The 16,541-nt window shown below is 36.4% G+C and overlaps 1 protein-coding gene across 5 annotated transcripts in view; it reads right to left on the minus strand.

The window, feature by feature from the left end:
• Positions 1-16,541, minus strand: part of PIAS1 (protein inhibitor of activated STAT 1) — a 122,817-nt gene that overhangs the window by 44,556 nt on the left and 61,720 nt on the right. The window lies entirely within an intron of this gene.

Here is a 16,541-nt window from a genome sequence, read left to right on the forward strand (position 1 = left end):
ATGATCTGACTTCATAATCTGCCTGTGGTCACTATCTCAAAGAAGGAAAGAGCTACAAAAAGAGGGGAAGGAAGGGAATGAAGAGAGGAAGGGAGGGAGGAGAAGGGACGTAGGGAGAATGAAACAAACAAGAGAGCAGGCAAGCACGGACAGGTCTGTGTAAGAGCAGGGATTCCTACAGTATGCTGCTGTGAGCAACAGTAATTCTATTGGCTTATACCAGTTACATGCATATTTTAAAAATCAGCCCTAATGTTTCCTCAGTGCTTGGCACAAGAAGCAATGAATGATTGCTGAACGAAGAAAAGAATATGACAACTTAAAAATATGAAACTATTTAAACTATACCTTTCAAGGGTAATTTTCTAGAAAAAAGGATCACTAAAAGTTACTATCAAGGAAATCCTGGCCTGTGGGCCACTTAAACCCATGCAGAAAAAGTAGCTGAATTTGGCCATCTCTTTGTTTAAACAGGGTTTGATCTGACTTGTAAACAACACTTCCTCTACAATTACCACCAAGCTGCAGTATGTCATGCCGAAAAATCTGTACAAATGTATCACGATGAGAAAAAAAATGGAAAAGATCACTGCTGATCTACAATTTCATCTCAATATAGAAGCATCTTTTAAAGGCCAGATTTGCATTTCTGCTTTCTGTGAACTGGGAAGGCTTTTACTTAAAAAATCTATCCCCAAGAAAGAGTTACTAACCAGAAAGTTATCTTAATTGTGAGGTACCGACCCGGCAAATGACTGATAACCAAGGACTAGAATGCAGAAAAGAAGATCACTTCCTCCCTCAAACAATGCAAATAAATAACTCCTTTGCTTCTTAAAGGATATCTCTCTATGAAGATTTTAATCCAGTAGGCTTAGCCTAATTTAGATTTCTGGCTCCATTCTAAAACAGTGCTAAAATAATTTCCCAAGTACAAATATTCATATTTCTCTTTAGGCAAATTTCAGATTCATTTTAGAATATATGAGTACAGTAAGTTTTGGACACATACATGCAGATTTAGATAAAGAAGACATGACCAAAATAAAGAGACAGTTGCTTGTGCCACACACAGAAATGAGGCTTATTACTTAGTAATAACCCCTATTTACAAACTCTTTTTAGATTGTACTGCTCATGAAGTTATTACAATTGATCTGGAAAAGCACCTTTCATCTATGTGGTTTTCAGGCTTAATTTCCACAATGAATGCCAGTGAAGAACTTCAGAGTTTTGTCTTAGGTAACAGACTATCTTAAAAACTTTTCTGAAAGGCAATTAAGCTATTATTATCCCTTTCAGGAAAACTCAGGCCAAACAGAATCACAGAATCCTCATACTGAAAAAGGAGTCCAACGTATCCAAAACAATGACTTCCAATGTTGGGGGTATGCATCTCAGAAGGTACACAAGACAATCCACAGGGATACAAGAAAAAGTACCTACCTACTATAAATGTAAGTTTTAAAAAGTTGAGATTTTACATGAAATCTCTAATTTATAAAAATATCTAAAATTGTATGTAAAATCTTAACTTCTGTAACTTCTATTTTTTGTTTTATAACATAGAGACTATTAGTATAATAGCTTAATAGATATGACATATATATACACACACATATATGCTAAATTATTTTACTGAGAGGGGCATATTAACACACAAGTTTGCAGACCACCAATTTAGAGTTCAACCTTCCTCTCAACTTTTCCTCACACTTTTTTTGAATCCATTTAGAGGTGAGAGAAGAGTGGCCATGACTTTGTCAGGCAGAAGATGGCTGATATTAACAGTTTAATTATAAGAAAGCATGCAGCCCTACAGAGAGTAGCAAAATTTAGTGGAAAGAGATGAGGTCACATAGACCTAGATTCCAAAATGGTTTTGCCACTTACTTGCCATATGACCATAGGTACTTATCCACTCTGTGACTGTTTCCTCCTCCAATATTTAAACATAAACACACACACATACCCACAACTTCACAGGGTTATTTTGAAGAATATAAATGAAGTAAGATATTAAAAACAACCAACAATTTCCTTTTCTATCCACTTTCCTCCTTGCTCCCTTATACTGAGTCAAAATACATAATGCTGCAATTTCTACCCACCAGTGTCATACTCCATATCCAGTGACAGCCATTCTTCAAGTATTTTAGACAGCATTAACAAGCCCCTCTTTTTCAACTCTTCTCACTGTATTTCAGGGGAGACTGCAGAATTACTCACCATCCTGATCCTCTGGACATACTTCAGGTTGTCACACCCTTAAAGCAACAGCAAGAACTGTACACACTCTGTCACAATATATATATATTTATTCTAAATAAGATTATTCCAGTGCCACTGACATTAGCCTTGGCCAGTGAAATGTGAGTGGAAGTATACCACTTCTAGGCAGACCTTTATGAGTTCTCCTTTGGTTTCACCATCTTTCGTTCCAGTCCACCCTTGATTCTAGAGTGAAAAGAACATAAAACACAGCCACAGCCAATCTGCAGCTAGTAAGTAACATAAGCCAGACATAAACCTTACTTGTTTGCCACTGAGATTTATGGTTGCTTATAAACTGATGTATTAGTCCAAATGTGATGTGACTAAGAGTATTTTTATCAACAACTACCATCTACTGTTAATCTATACACCAATGAAGAAAATGTATCTGCTCCTTTTTCAGATTTAGAAATTGATGTTCAAAGTTGTTATGTAACTGTCAAGGCCTCATATTAGGTTAAGTGGAAGCAGAACTGGAACTCAGATCTAAACATCTCCAAAGCCCATGTTCTTCTTATAATACAGGTCCATCAGCTCCCCTGATCTGGGTGGTATACTTCTTTCTCTACATGCAGCTTAGCATTATATTGGATCATAGAAAACAGGAAAAGAATGACCCACTATCCCTTCATGATAACTGCTTATCATTTTTACATATTTCCTTTTAGTCACTTTTATATCAAATTGTATGGACAATTTGAATGTTCACTTCAAAAAAATCACCCTTATGACATTTTTCAATTATAATCTCTATTACCATATTTTAATTATTGCATTGTACTCTATCTATGGGATATAATGAAAATTTTAATTACTCCCTTGATTAGCTATTTAGGTTGTTTCTAATTTTTCATTATTTGAAACAATTCTGTGAACATCTTTGGGCTCATGTTTGTTTTTTGAAAGGGGGGGTAGTTATTACTTTCTTTGGATCAAGTCCCAGATGTAGCATTTCTGGATCAAAAAGTATGGAGATTTTTATGAATCTTGACACATTGCAGAAGTGATTTTCAAATGGTTGTAACATTATATATAAGACCACCAGCAATTTATGCATCTACTAATTGCACCCTACTCTGGCCTGCATGGGAGTTGTGCTAATTTAATGGATGGATCATGGTAAGTCCTCAGTAGATTAATTTGCATTAAAGAGTTTTTCCCTGTTTATTTTTGTTTGGTTTCCAAACAAAATTTTTATTTTATTTTTATTTTATTTTGTTTGGTTTAGTTAATTGTCCAATCTTGTCCTGCACCCAGTTTTATATTTGCATAGGGATTTCATATATAAGAACATTAACCCATGGAAATTTGCTGTAAATTTTTCCCCCAGTCTGCTATATTTTTTTCATTTGGCTACATTTTTGGATGATATACAAGTTAAACTTTCATGTAATCTAATCTGTCAACCATGTCCTTTGCAAATTCTAACTGTTCCCTTTCTTAGGTTCAATCAATATATAATTGAAGTTTTTGGCTTATTGTTTCTATGTAATTATTAGTCCATCTGGAACTTATTTTAGTATGTGATATTTTTAAAAATCTAAATTTCTGTTATTCCAAATTGCTTACTGTTATACTAACACCATATGTTAAATAATCCTTCCCTTCCCTATGGATGTGTGTTTCCTTTCTCATATATTAAATCCTTATATCCAACATGTTCCATTTCTGGGCTATCATCCCATTGGTCCTTTTTATCCTGGTGCTGGCACTCTAGTTCTTAATTGTTATAGATTCATTATGTTTTAATATCTTATAGTTAGGTTTCTCTCCACCCATTCTTTTTTCAGAACTTTAACAACAACTTTAATATTTATTCACCTATATGAACTCCTGAATAGTTTTGCTATGATTTTTAAAACCTAATGGTATTTTGAGTAGAACTGCAATAAACCTACAAATTATTTTGACAGCTGGCATCTTTATATCTTTACATCTTTAACCTTGCCATCCTGGAGTATTGTACCTGTGTCCATTTATTCATATCCTGAAGGTTCTGTCATTTTCATCACATAGTTACACAGTTCCCATTAAGATTATTCTTATGCCAAATATCAATCAATAGGAGAATGAATAAATACTCATATAATAAAACACTCTGCAACCAAAAAAAAAAAGAGAGAGAGAGAGAGAAATCAGTAACACCAAAGGTGGTTTCTTTCTGAAGATCAGTAAAACTGATATGCCTCTAGCCCAACTAATAAGAAAAAGAAGAGAGGACACAAATGACCAATATCAAGAGTAAGAGGTGACATCACTACTGATCCTCCATATATTAAAAACATATAATGAACTATTATAAACACCTTTTTTTTTTAATTTTATTATGTTATGTTAGTCACCATACATCATTAGTTTTTGATGTAGTGATCCACGATCCATTGTTTTCGTATAACACCCAGTGCTCCATGCAGTACGTGCCCTCCTTAATACCCATCATCGGGCTAACCAATCCCCCCTCCCCCCTCCCCTCTAAAACCCTGTTTGTTTCTTAGGTCCATAGTCTCTCATGGTTCATCTCTCCCTCCAATCCCCCCTCCCCCATTTTCCCTTCCTTCTCCTAATGTCCTCCATGTTATTCCTTATGTTCCACAAATAAGTGAAACCATATGACAATTGACTTTCTCTGCTTGACTTATTTCACTTAGCATAATCTCCTCCAGTCCCATCCATGTTGATGTAAAAGTTGGGTACTAATCTTTTCTGATGGCTGAGTAATATTCCATTGTATATATGGACCACATCTTCTTTATCCATTCATCTGTTGAAGGGCATCTCGGCTCTTTCCACAGTTTGGCTATTGCGGACATTGCTGCTATGAACATCAGGGTGCATATGGCCCTTCTTTTCACTACATCTGTGTCTTTGGGGTAAATACCCAGTAGTGCAATTGCTGGGTCATAGGGTAGCTCTATTTTTAAATTTTTGAGGAACCTCCACACTGTTTTCCAAAGTGGCTGTACCAACTTGCATTCCCACCAACAGTGTAAGAGGTACAAACACCTTTAGACCAAAAATTCTGACAACTCAAAAAACCAAATTTCTTGAAAAACAGAAACAACCAAAGTGCACTCAAGAAGAAACAGGTAAAATGAATAGCCCTGTAACTAGTAAAGAAATTGAATTTGTAGTTAAATATCTTTCCTCAAAATTGATATTCCTCAAATATCAACCAAATATTGAAGAAAAAAAAATAGCAGTTCTACATAAATTGCTTCAAAAAACTGAATAATTCCATCAAACATTTACAAGTTCTAAACAAACTCTCCCCCAAAAAAATTAAAAAGGAGGGACTATACCTTAACTCATTCTATAAGGTCAGTATTACTCCAGTACCAAAACAAGACAAAGATATTATAAGAAAATTATCAACCATTACCTCATATAAGCATAAACACAAACATTCTTAGCATAACTTCAGCAAATCAAATCTAACTATATATTAAAAAGGATAGTACATTATAACCAAGTAAGATTTCTCCCAGGAATGTAGGAACCAACAACCAACATTCAAGTCACCAGATTAACTAAAAAAAAAAATGCCATACTGTCATTTTAATAGATGTAGAAAATGCATTTGACAAAAATTCAACATCCATTCTGGATTAAAAAACAAACTCTTGGCAAACCAGGCATAGATATGAACTTTCTCAACCCAATAAAAAATTCTTATAAGAAACTTATAGCCAACATTATACTTAAAAGTGAAAGACCAAATACTATTCCTAAAAAACCAGAAACAAGGTAATGATAACCACTCTCATCATTTCTATTCAACAATGTACTAGACATTCTTGCCCAGGCAACAAGGCAAGAAAAAGAAAAACATCAAGACTGGAAAATAAGTGAAACTGTCCATCACAGACAATATGATGACTTATGTAGAAAATCTGACAGAATCTCCAAAAAGCTCTTAGAATAAGTGAATTTAGTGGGTTATGATGATACGCAAAAATCTGGTGTATTCTATATACTAGGAGCAAACAATTAGAAATTGGCATTTTAGGGGTGCCTGGGTGGCTCAGTCGTTAAGTGTCTGCCTTCAGCTCAGGTCATGATCCCAGGGTCCTGGGATCGAGCCCCGCATCGGGCTCCCTGCTTGGCGGGAAGCCTGCTTCTCCCTCTCCCACTCCCCCTGCTTGTGTTCCCTCTCTCGCTGTGTCTCTCTCTGTCAAATAAATAAATTTTTTTTAAAAATCTTAAAAAAAAAAAAAAAAAGAAATTGGCATTTTAAAAACATATTTACAATAGCATCCCCTCAGAATGAAATACTTAGGGATGAATATCACAGGGGGTATAAGACATTTAAAAATGCCAAACACTGCTCAGAGAAATTAAGAACTCAAATAAATGAAGAGATATACAGTGTTCATGGATCAGAAGGTATCAGTTGTTTCCAAACTGATCAGTAGATTCAGTGTAATCCGATTAAAATCTTAGCTAGGTGTTTTGAGGAGGAGGGATAGTAATTGACAAGGTGCTTCTAAAACTCACTTGGAAATGCAAAGGACCTAGAAGAACCAAACCATTTCAAAAAAGAAGACAAAACTGAAGGGCTAACACTAGTTGATTTTAAGACATTATAAAAGTGTAGTAATTAAGACAGTGTGATGTTGGTGTCAAGACAGTATAATCTATGGAGCAGAACAGAGTCTCAAAATATACCCACATATATATGAACAACTAATTTCTGACAAAGGTACAAAGGCAATTTAGTTGAAAATGAATAGTCTTTTCAATGAATGATGCTGGAACAACTGGACGCCCATGTATGCAGAAGGAAAAATAGGAGCTTCAAATCATACAGTACACCATATGCAAACATTAATTCAAAACAGGTCATAAGTAACATCAGAGAGGAAGCTCCCGGGGTTAGTCCCTCCTCTAAAACAACCACTGAGCTGGGGAAAAGTCTATCAGAATCAATGATTTCAGAACTCTGAAACCTGATCAGACACTTAACAGTAACCAAGGGATTTGTCTGATAGACAAGACTGCTAAAATTTGTTTAAAAAGTTATATGAGTAATCCAGCAACTATCCCCCCACCATTTCTGAGCCCCACTGTGGCTGTGGGGACCATGGTCTGAGTTCCTAGAGAGGCTGATGGGGTAATATGGACAGTAAGAACCTAGTCCTCCAAAAATTTGGGGTTGTACATTTTGTATGGTCTGGTAGTTCCCTAACGGACCACAGCAGAGGTTTCCCTTTGTTTCAAGAACTGCTCTAGCGGGCGCCTGGGTGGCTCAGTTGGTTAAGCGACTGCCTTCGGCTCAGGTCATGATCCTGGAGTCCCTGGATCGAGTCCTGCATCGGGCTCCCTGCTCGGCAGGGAGTCTGCTTCTCCCTCTCCCACTCCCCGTTTGTGTTCCCTCTCTCGCTGTGTCTTTCTCTGTCAAATAAATAAAATCTTAAAAAAAAAAAAAGAACTGCTCTAGCTTCAGCAGCTTCCCTGTCAGCATCTACTAGAAGATTTAAAGAGATGTACAAACTTTGGTTTTTTTAGATCCAGACATCTGGAGAAAACTCTGTCAGATCATAGGCTGATTGAAGACACAATGAAACAGACAATTCACAAACCATACACAACAAGGAATATAGACTTTGCAGAAATAGTGTAGAAAAGTCACTATACAAAACAGACAGCTGCACCCCTCAACAAGTAACAAAAGCAATCACTGAAGAGGGAGAATCTGATTTCCAGAGTTAGCAAATTAAGGTACTCAAAACAATCAGTTCTCCACAAAAATTTGCAAGGATAGACAGAGTAATTGAATACAACTGAGAGCCCAGACACACACCCTCACATCTATGGTCAACTGATTTTCGACAAGTATGCTAAGAATATTAAATGGGAAAAGAAGAGTCTCTTCAACAAATGGTAGGAAAACTGGTTATCCACAGGCAATGATGTTAGACCCCTACCTTACATCATACACAAAAATTAACTCAAAATGGATCAAAGACTAAATTTAAGAGCTAAAAAGTAAAAATTTTTAGAAGGAAACAATCTTCATGACCTTGGATTTTGCAGTGGTTTCTTTAAATAGGATGTTTAAAAGTACAGGCAAAAAAATAATAATAAATTGGACTCCATTAAAATTAAAAATGTACATCAAAGGACATAAAAAGAGTGAAAAGACAACGCACAGAATGGGAGAAAATATTAGCAATCATATACCTGATACGAGTTTAATATCTAGAATATATGAAGAATTCCTACAACTCAACAACAGAAACAACCCAGTTTTTAAAATGGGCAAAGAATGTGAATAGATGTTTCTAAAGAATACATAAAAAAGGCCAATAGGCACATGAAAAGATGCTCAATATCTTTACATGGGAAATGCAAATTAAAACTACAATGAGATATGCACCCAGTAGAATGTCTAAATTTTAAAAATGACACAACCAAGTGTTGACAAAGATGGAGAACAACTGGGAAGCTCATTCACTGCTGGTGGGAACACTTTCAAAAATAGCTTGGCAACTACTTAAAAAGTTAAACCTACATCTGTCATATGACCCATTTATTCCATTCCTTAGCAATTTACCCAAGAAAAATATAAGCATATAACGACGCAAAGGTTTGGGTCTCAATTTTTTTTTTTTTTAAAGATTTTATTTATTTTTTAGAGAGAAACAGCATGAGAGGGGAGAGGGTCAGAGGGAGAAACAGGCTCCCCGCTGAGCCGGGAGCCCGATGGGGGACTCGATCCCAGGACCCTGGGATCATGACCTGAGCTGAAGGCAGACGCTTAACCATCTGAGCCACCCAGGCGCCCGGCTCTCAATTTTCATAGCAGGTTTGTTTTCAACAATCCAAAACTGTAAACAACCCAATGTCTATTAACAGGTGAATGACCAGTGTTACATGTATATAATCAAATACTGCCCAGCAATAAAATGGAATAAACTAATGATACACACAACAACACAGATAAGTCTTAGTTATAATCCTGAGTAAAAGAAGATCGACACCTCCTCCTATGTATATAACCCATGATTCCATTAAAAAAAATCTTAGGAAATGCAAATTAATCTAGATATAACATTCATAATGTGACAGAAAACACATCCAATCTAGGGGCTGGGTGAGAATAGAAGGCGTAGCAGGGAAGGATTACTAATGGGATGAGGAAACTTTAGGGAGTGATGGATATGTTCATTATTTTTATGATGATGATGAATTCACAGGAAAAATGTATTAAACTGTACATTTTAAATATGTGCAGCTTATGATACGCCAAGGATATTTCAATAAAGCTGTTTTTAAAACATAGTGACTAAAGCAAAAGGGCGGGGGAGGCAGAGAAGGAGAGGGATGAACAAAAAAACCTGAGGAACTACCAACATTAAAGGCTCAAATCAAGGAAGAAATAGCCAGGGGCACCTGGGTGGCTCAGTTGCTTAAGCATCTACCTTCAGCTCAGGTCATGATCCCAGGGTCCTGGGATGGAGCCCCGCATTGGGCTCCCTGCTCAGCAGGGAGTCTGCTTCTCCCTCTGCCTCTCCCCCCTAGCTTGTGCTCTCTCTCTCTCTCACACTTACTCTCTTTCTCTCAAATACATAAATAAAATCTTTTTAAAAAAGGAAAGAAATAGCCAGAAATTCAAAAAGAAAAGCAGGGGGAAATGGTGTCCTTGATACGAAGGAAAGAGAATTTCACAGCAAATGTGGACAGTGTTAAATGTTCAGAGGTCAGGTAAGACGAGAGTTGAGAACTAGATTTAACAACCAGCAAGTAATAGGTGATCTCCGCTGGATGTGTTTCAGTGGAATGGGAAGAGCAAAAACCAGAGTGCAATGGGTTCAGGTGTGAATGGTTTAAGTTACGGATTGTAACATTTAAATATGAGATGTTCAATTGTTTTCATATCTGCAACAAGAAATTATATTAATGTCTCAGGGTTTTGCATTAATTACTATACTGTTTTGAATCACTGGAACCAATCCTGAAGGTCTCCAAAGTTCTAGAATGTATAGTAATTTGAAACTTCTAAAATTTTGCTAAGACCAGAGTTCGACTGCTGGCTGTTTGGGGGATGAAGGATTATGCCTTTCAGGTAGTACATCAGCCTGTCAATGTGACCTGAATTGCTGTACCCTTGTAGTCACTGAAGGTAAAACAGAAGTCACTCAGATTTTCACTTACTTTATGGTCCAATTTAGAGAAAAGATGAAATTTTCTAGTGGTGTTCATAATTAAGGATATTTACAAAGGTTATGGGGGAATATCTCTTATAAATATTAAGGGCTTACTGTACTCGTAAGAGATTTTCAATAACCTTCCCTAAGTTATAATTACTAACATTTCATCTGTAAGAAAAGTAATGCCCACAATAACCAGGATAAAATTATAATTCAAAATACACAAAATGTGCAGAGAGAAAGTTAAGGTTTTAAAATTTCATCTTTTTTTATATATTGTTCCACAGAGAGATGAACTAAAGAGAGAAAGAGGAATCACGCTGCAATTTACATAAACTCAAAACACTGGAAGGTAAAACCTAGATACATAAAATAAACAAGGTTATTGAGATTCTGATGATAGAAACACTGAGCTAATCTAAGTGGCTGTACTTTCAACTGCTCTAAAAATATTCACTATTCCACCTCACCAGCAGAAAGAAAAGCTAAAAATAGTCATCTTTCTGTTATAGAATATTTCTTGCTGTCTTGGGGAAAGTGAAACTAAAGTACCTATCTACAAATGTCAGCCTTAAAATCCTTAATGAGATCTCTAGTTTTTTCAAACAAACAAAAAACCTGGACAACTATGTAATTTTTGAAAACAGAGTTGGAATGATGTATTTTCAGCCACTGAGCTGCTAACTACTATTAAGACAGAAGGTTGCAGAAAATTTATTTCCTCCAATAAAGGCATATACACCGAATCATCAAAAGCCTAAGAGTGCTTTGACGAACTACTTTATCTTTAAAATGGGAGGTCTATTTAAGTAAACAATATTTAATGAAATGACAACACAATCATAAAATATTAAGAAAAAAAGGCGAGACAGAAACTTGAAATGTACAGCATAAGCAAAATTATGTGTGTGTGTATGCACTATTGAAAGAACAAAAGAGGCAGCAGGTTTTTTGTAACTTTATTTTTAAAAATTCTTCAGATTGCATTATGTATTGCTCTTACAATAATTTTTTTGTTTTACATATCTTGTACAAAAACCAATGTAATATCACACACACATTAAATATAGAGCTGTGACGTTCTACTGCTAGACTTTAAGAATTTTCATGATGGCAAATACTTCACAATAAAATCTGGCTAAAGTTCTTTGTGGCACAACAAAAGTTACACATGAATTTTTCAACTCACACAGAACAAAAATTACCAATACTAAGAAACAGGAAACAATTGTTTTTTGTTTGTTTGTTTGTTTGTTTAAGATTTTATTTATTTGCGAGAGAGAGAATGAGAGACAGAGAGCATGAGAGGGAGGAGGGTCAGAGGGAGAAGCAGACTCCCTGCCAAGCAGGAAGCCTGATGCGGGACTCGATCCCGGGACTCCAGGATCATGACCTGAGCCGAAGGCAGTTGCTTAACCAACTGAGCCACCCAGGCGCCCCGAAACAGGAAACAATTGTAACATGCAATAATACTATTAGACTTCAGCTCCATAAAACCCTTTGATTTCATTTTATCATACCCTAACTGCAAGTTCCTAATAAACTCATTTTCAGTATGCTTGCCTGTGCGTTTCATGATCTTTTTCCTCTGGAGTTTAACTCCTATTTATTTTGTCTTTCTATTATTTTTTGATAGTTTACTGAGTTAGTAGCTGGTTTCCTGATAGACTTAATCAAATGAGCCTATAGATTCCTGGGCAACTTTAAAGCTAAAAGTATGGTAAATATTTTATCTGGCCCATCTATTCTCTCATGGCGGGCAGGCCATGAGGCTATTTTAAGTCCAGTGGGTTAAGAAACAGGACTGGGTCAAATCAAGCCAGCCACCTATGAACCAAGTCTGATGATCAATGTTTAAATGTGAAAACAGAAAAAGGAAACAGACTATAATTATGAAGTTAGTGTTCTCTCTTACTTTTGCAATTTCTTTTCATTTCCTTCTTTTTTTTTTTTTTATTAATAATACAACCATTCCAAGTTAAGGAAAAAAATCTAAAAGTTCATGATAGCAGCTAAAAAACTGTCGTATATACTCTTCCAGGCATTTTCCCATATATATACACGTACGCACATACATATATACCCATGAGTGTAAGATAGCAGTTTCCCACAGAAACTGCAATAAATACACTTTTCACTTCAAAATGTGTAACAAAATCTTTCCATGTCAATAAACATATCTTTGTCATCATTTTAAGTGGCTACGTGGTAGTCTATTATAGAGATGTGCCATAATATAACTAATCTTATTGCTGGACATTTATATCATTTTTAATTTTTTCCTTCCACAATCAATGCCTTTCTTCTCTCTTGGATGCATGTGTGCATGTGTGTATCTATATGATCTTTATTTCCTTAGGACATCCTCTTAGAAAAGGAATGGGTTGCAAAGATATAAATGTAGTGATCCAAAGGGATACGTGCACCCCAATGTTTATAGCAGGAATGTTCACAATAGCCAAACTATGGAAAGAGCCAAGATGTCCATCAACAGATGAATGGATAAAGAAGATGTGGTATATATGTATAATGGAATATTATGCAGCCATCAAAAAAAAAGAAATCTTGCCATTTGCAGTGACGTGGATGGAACTAGAGGGTATTATGCTAAGTGAAATACGTCAATCAGAGAAAGACATGTACCATATGACCTCACTGATATGATGAATTTGAGAAACAAGACAGATGATCACAGGGGAAGGGAGGGAAAAATGAAACAAGATGAAACCAGAGAGGGAGACAAACCATAAGAGACTTTTAATCTCAGGAAACAAACTGAGGGTTGCTGGAGTGGAGGGGGGTTGGAAGGGATGGACATTGGGGAGGGTATGTGCTATGGTGAGTGCTGTGAATTGTGTAAGACTGATGAATCACAGACCTGTACCCCTGAAACAAATAATACATTATATGTTAACAAGAAAATTAAAATAATAAAAATTTTTTTTAAAAAGGAATGGGAAGGGGGCGCCTGGGTGGCTCAGTTGGTTGAGCGACTGCCTTCGGCTCAGGTCATGATCCTGGAGTCCTGGGATCGAGTCCCACATCGGGCTCCCTGCTCGGCGGGGGGGTCTGCTTCCCCCTCTGCCCTCTTCCCTCTCGTGCTGTCTCTCATTCTCTCTCTCTCAAATAAATAAATAAAATCTTTAAAAAAATAAAATAAAATAAAATAAATAAAAAGGAATGGGAGGGTCAAAAGATAGATGTATTCTTAAAGCTTTTGTACAGGTGCCAAACTGCTTCCAGAAATGTTCACTTGCATAAGTGAAGTGATATATGAGAGTTCTAGATTTCCTTTGCAACACTGGGCAGTAGGTTAAAAACATCTTATTGTCTTAAATTTGCCTTTCTTTGGCTACTCTCTAAGTTGACTATTTTTTCATACCCTTACTGGCTTTCTTTGCATTGTGAATCACACTACTCTGCTGTGTTAGTCATCTTTTCATTTTCTCTCTTGATGCGTCAAAACTGAGAAATGACCAGTGCTTTTAGTGACATTACAGTCACTGATGACCTAGATAAGAGCAGTTTCTTTAGCATGGGGTAGGTGCAAACCTACTTGGAAACAGTTCACGAAAGAAAAGGAGAAAAGAAATAGGAGACAGTAAACTGAGACACCCCTGGCAAGAAATTCTGTGATGAAGGAAAAGAAAACGGGGGTATAGCTGGAAGGAAACTAGGAGAAAAGTAGTTTAAGAGGGAAAGTTAGCCTAAAGTTGTATATTAATGGGAATGATCTAGTAAAGAGGCAAAAAGTTGATGATGCACAAAGTGTTAAGGACTGGACTGAGCCCAGAGACTTCATCCAGGGTCCCAGAAAAAAAAAAACAACGTAGATATGGGCAGAGATGCAGGTAGGTGGATATAAGGTACTTACGATGGTGGGAACTTATAAAAGTTAACTTCTGGTTGGTCCCATCTTCTCAGTGAAGGAGAAATAAAAAGGAAATGTATCAGCGAAGACAGTAGAAGAATAGTTGTGAATGAATAAGTATGAAATGGTAATTTAGCAGAGTGGGAAAGTATGGACTAGGGTAACACTGTCTGATGGCTGAGTAGGACATCCACACACATGATTTTCAACACCCTTTCACATATAAAGATATGTAATATGGTCAGATATTGTAAACAGTTTCCCTTGGTTTACTTATTGTGCCATTTAATATAATAAAGTTTTGGGGTTTTTTGTTTTGGTTTGGTTTTTGGTTTTTTTGAGTCTTCACCATGAAATCATGTTTTCTTCCATTAGGAAAATTCTTTCTTTACCCCAATATTATTTAAGGATTATTTATGTACTTTAATGCATTCATTTAAATGCAACCTATATTTCCCTCTGACATTGTTTTAGTTTCATCTCCAAGCATTTATTTATTTAAAGATTTTATTTATTTGACAGAGACACAGCGAGAGAGGGAACACAAGCAGGGGTAGTGGGAGAGGGAGAAACAGGCTTCCCGCTGAACAGGGAGTCTGATGCGGGGCTCGATCCCAGGACCCTGGGATCATGACCTGAGCCGAAGGCAGACGCTTAACGACTGAGCCACCCAGGCACCCCTCATCTCTAAGCATTTAAATCTTTAAGCCATTTTGACAGTATTCTGGTAAGTTGCAAGGTAGGAATCTTACTTTTTAATGGTTAATTAGGAACTCCTGAACAATTTAGTATCTAATTCATGCTACTAATTAGAAATTTCACTTTCATGTTATTTTTAAATTGTATTCCTACTACATTAACTGCTTATTCAGGCACCAGCTTCACAGTTTCAACTACTGTGCCTTTGCCACATATAAAGACTGTATATTCTATATGTGGTATGGTGTATAGCCCTTTGTCAGAAATCCTCTATTCTTATTTTTCTTCCTCAATTATACTGGACATTTTAGTCATGGTACCTACACCACATCCAACTTTCCCTTCTAACTGAATCTTCCCAGCTCACATATCCCACCAGGAAAGCAGCTCTAGGCTGTTTTCTGCACTGAACATTCATAGGACCAGGGAGCATAATTTTTCTAAGGGTGGACTACGCACTGACTTCTGGGCAACTCACAAAATGACTGGGCTTGAAGGAATCCATCCATTATCAACATATTAACTAAAATCAATTCAAAGTAGCTTCTTCCAGCATTTGGAGGGTGGAACATGCAGGGTCTCTGAGAGCTCTTTGTAGCCAGAGGAAAACAAAACAGATGCTTAGAGAGATACAGAGGTGCCATAGAGGGAAAGAAGGCATGTAACCAGACAGAGAAAGTACATGATCATAACTTTCTGATTCCGGTTTTAATTCCTATATATCCTTACATTAAACTTTTCTTAGGTAACATGAGGTATTATTACCCTTCCTTGAAATCAAAAAAGCCTGTAACACAAAGGAATTTTAGAATCATTTGATAAAGCTCTCTTCCTCTTCCTTTCACCTCCCTATTAAGTTGGATTTTTAATGACATCTATATGAAATTACTAAGAATAGACATCTTTCAAAGGACTGTCTTTCTATATATTAAGATCTTTAAGGGTCTATAAACTTTTTTTTCTTCAAGTCCTGTACATTTGAGGAGTATTCTTTTGTATTTTTTTTTATTGTTCCATGAGCTTTTTCTTCAATTTTATAACCAGTTCTTAGTAAGCATATCAATATTTCTCATAGTGTGGCCCATAAGAATACACTTTGAGATGTTCTAAAAGGGTTCTGAAAAGGGAAAGATGCCCTATAAAGGGAAAGGATTCCACATTCAAAGAATTTTGGGAAGCTGTTGCATAAAACATCTTCCACTTAGAGATTCACAGAGCACATGATCATATTTAAAGCCCTGAGAAATTCCACAGTAACAAAATTACTTAAATTTAAGTTTCCAAACTTAATGGGACGTGGTCAAAGAACACCTACTGACATCCCATGGAACCAGTATCCAAGGATCACATTTTGCATAACTGTGGTATATAAGCTAATAGACATTTCTTGTATACTTATTCAGGGGCACCTTCTATTCCCCCAATAGACATTTTTGTTTGTGGCTTTACTTCCAGTCTCAGAATGGAGCATATAACCAAAGTCTAGGTCAAAAAGTACGTTACATTCCCCTGCCAGGGTTGGTTGATCAAGGGCTGGACATGACATT

This window comes from Mirounga angustirostris, unplaced genomic scaffold (genome assembly GCF_029215605.1).
Source record: "Mirounga angustirostris isolate CCGP_5_RB_7025 unplaced genomic scaffold, mMirAng1.0.hap1 SCAF_9, whole genome shotgun sequence".
Taxonomy (NCBI): domain Eukaryota; kingdom Metazoa; phylum Chordata; class Mammalia; order Carnivora; family Phocidae; genus Mirounga; species Mirounga angustirostris.